General features: G+C 34.2%; 1 long non-coding RNA gene across 1 annotated transcript; it reads left to right on the top strand.

Annotated features, from left to right (window-relative positions):
- The first annotated feature begins 335 nt into the window (after positions 1–335).
- LOC127547090 (uncharacterized) lies at positions 336–2,308 on the top strand. The gene is made up of 3 exons (XR_007950067.1): positions 336–657; positions 943–1,050; positions 1,454–2,308. It is a non-coding gene; the product is annotated as an uncharacterized LOC127547090 (long non-coding RNA).
- Positions 2,309–3,383: the final 1,075 nt, after the last annotated feature.

Genomic DNA, 3,383 nt, shown 5'->3' with positions numbered 1-3,383 from the left:
AACTAAAGATGTGAGATGTTGAGTTTACTTCCTGAATACTAGAGTACAAAAACTATAATCTTCCTCAGGTTGGAATAATACTTCTGGCCACCCTACCATCAAGGAAAAGGAAAAATCAGGGAAACTATACCCAATTGAATCATTGCAGTATCTTTTTCTAAATATCCTTTCCATGGGACCTTCTTCTAATAGTATTTGAAAAAACAAAAGACTATATGCTGTTCCCCAACCCTAACTCTTCTCCAATCTAAACAACCCTATTTCCATTTATGAATCCTTGTATGGCATTGATTTAAGTTCTCTAATGATTCTAGTCAATCTTTTCTTAAATTTATTATTGCTTCTTCCTAAAACGTGCTACTCAGATATGACTGCAAAACCCAAATGTACAGGGGGCAGAAGAAAATGGACTATCACGTGTGTTGATGAAGAGTATCAGGCTAGAGAGGATTCCTTAGAGAAATACCAGTCACTGAATATTAGTAGGAAGGGTTTGTCTCACCTCATCTCTTGGATTACCAAGTGAATTCTTATCTTACTCCTTTACAGTCCCTGGTAGACATGAATTCCAAGTAGAAGATGTTGATCCAGAAGATTACCTCCTGATTTCTACAACTAATCAGTTTGATGAAATAATCTTAGGGGTGGAGCTCTACAGTAAGTGTGTGTGTGTGTGTGTGTGTGTGTGTATAAATTTCAATTCTCAATCCTACTACTTATATTTTACCCTTTTTTTCAATGAATGGATGATCTTTTCTCCTGCACCACTGAGAATATTAAGGCCATCCAGGGAGAGAGAGACTCTGTATTTAACACTGTTTTCCTGAAATCTGGGGCAAAAACAAACAAACAAACAAAAAAAAACCCATTGTCTCAATGATAATTTCTGTCGAGGTTATAACTATGTTTTCATGAGTAACAGTTAATCCTCTCCAAATGCAGGCCGGCATAAAGACGGGACCTTGAATGAAATGATAAAAGATAGATTTGAGCAAATATGTCAGTTATATGGGCTTACAAATGAAAATATCATTGACCTGACCACTACTGGTAAGTCTTTCTAGTATTTGTCTCTGATTACTGTGACAAGAAAGAGGATTCAATGTAAAAGAAATAGTCACTGTTCAACTCTTATCCTCACATAATGTTCTAGTTCTCTTTCATACAGGGACATCCTGAATGTTTGATATGGGCTGGAGTCTAAGAGCCAATCATGTGTTACTTTTTTCTCCACAGGAACTGTTCGCTTCTGCACACATATATTGTATCTAGGATATACTGTAACCTATTTAACATGTAAAGGACTGCTTGCCATCTGGGGGAGGGGGGGAAAGAGGGAGGGGAAAAATCAGAACAGAAGTGAGTGCAAGGGATAATGCTGTAAAAAATTACCCTGGCATGGGTTCTGTCAATAAAAAGTTAAAAAAAAAAAAAAAAACTTTTTTCTCCACAGATCGATGCTTCCTCAATAAAAAGTAGGAAAATTAGCATCAGCCTGTAGCCTAAGACATCTAACTATGGATTTTGTCCTAACATCAGCATGCCCTTTGGTTCTGAAATCCAGCTGCATAATTGGAAGACATCTTTGATTCAAGAAGGAAAGACTGCATTTGGTTCCAAGAGCATTGTTGTGCTAGCTTCACATCTTGTACTTCCCCTTTCTTATTATCTGTGTGATGTTGGATAAGTTATTTAACCACTTTTTTGTGCCAGTTTCCTCATTTATAAAATGGTGACAATAAGAACACCTGCCTCACAGGATTGTTGTGAGGCTAAATAAGATAATAATTGCAAATTATTTAGCAGCAATACTTGGCACATAGTAAGTATTATATAAATATTTGTTATTATTATTATCACCCAAAGAAAGAACTAGAATTTCAAGTAGGAAGAGGTGATGCTTTTTCTCTCTTTAATTTAATTCTCAAATTTTTGAATATCTTTCTCTTCATCCCTTTCCATGTTTTCCTTTTTTACTCACTCCCTTCTTCTCTCATTTCATTTTTGTATCCTTTTTCTTACTCCCTGCTTTATATCTTCTATACATCAATGAAGATTTAATGAAACAACTATCTTGAGAAGGCAATACTATTTATTATCTTGGTGAGTATGAACAAAATATTAGTTTAAAGTATTTTTTGTTTTTCCAACTCATACTCCCCCCCCCCCAAAAAAAAAAAGAAGTTAGGTCCAACTCTGGGGAGGTTTGAGGGATGAAGATTTTAATTGTGCTTCTTTTTGGACATTATTTTTATATTGCTTTTTCTATGGGAGTTGTTAATAAAAAATTCAAGTTTATGTAATCATTTATCACGAATGTCATAGATAATGTTTATTCAGAATTTTGGAAACTATTATCCCTTTTAATTCTAAGATCTTTTCTTATTTTAAATTCTATGATTCTATCTTCTATTTTCTCCATACTACCTGTTGAATTTCACATTATTTACTTTGATTTCAACATTTCAGCCTTTTGACATCTTTTGAATTTTGATCTTTGTAAGTTTGTGACTCAGGAAAAGGATTTGATAGTTACTGTAGACTGTTCTCTGGAATCAATGATCCAGACGAGAAGACAACCAGACAAAAACAATAGGTAATGTTTGATACAGTAAATACCATGCCAACACAATAGTTGATTCTCAAATGTGAGGTTCAAATGGCCATAAATGGTATATACACAGAATTTCAATTGAACAAATATAAATTAAGTACTACAGTATGCAGAACCTATACCTAATCCCAATGTTTTTTTCCTCATTACCAGGAACTACTAAGAGTAAATAGATACAAGGAGATTACAGTCTAGTACCAGTATAAGATATATACATAGACAATTTGTTTACTTTCTTTGCTTCTGGGTCCCCTTCAAACCAGAACAGATTAGACCAAACAAACAAAAAACATACTCAAGTTCAAGGTCACTATGTTGACCTACAGCAATTAAAAAACCATAATTCAAAAGACCAGGTTATTTTTCCTCCTTTCAAGCTGTTTCCTTTTTCTAATCAATCCAACTATTTTGGCTATATTTTGTTCAAACCAAAGTTTCACTACAATCAAATAGGATACATATATGGAAGTACATACTTATAAGGAATACATGTAACTAGGGTATACTTGTGAGGAATAAATCATTTCTCTGCCCTGACAAGGTTCTTTTGTCCTCTGGTAATGTTAATGCCCTGCTTCCTGTTTTAGGGTCTTATTTATTTTTTACTGAATGAGTCAAGGTTACACTTATAAGTAATGGAAGAGAAGTTTTGAGTTTGTGAAGAAACCTCAAAAGATTGGAGTCGCAAGCCAGTGTCAAGAGGTGTCTTAAAAGAATTAACAGGCTTGAACCCATTTCCAAGTCAAGGGCAAAAGTTTATTGTAATTGT

This window comes from Antechinus flavipes, chromosome 2, assembly GCF_016432865.1.
Source record: "Antechinus flavipes isolate AdamAnt ecotype Samford, QLD, Australia chromosome 2, AdamAnt_v2, whole genome shotgun sequence".
In the NCBI taxonomy this organism is placed as follows: Eukaryota; Metazoa; Chordata; class Mammalia; order Dasyuromorphia; family Dasyuridae; genus Antechinus; species Antechinus flavipes.
Note: the sequence above shows the minus strand (reverse complement) of the source record. Positions and strands in the feature narration are given on the sequence as shown.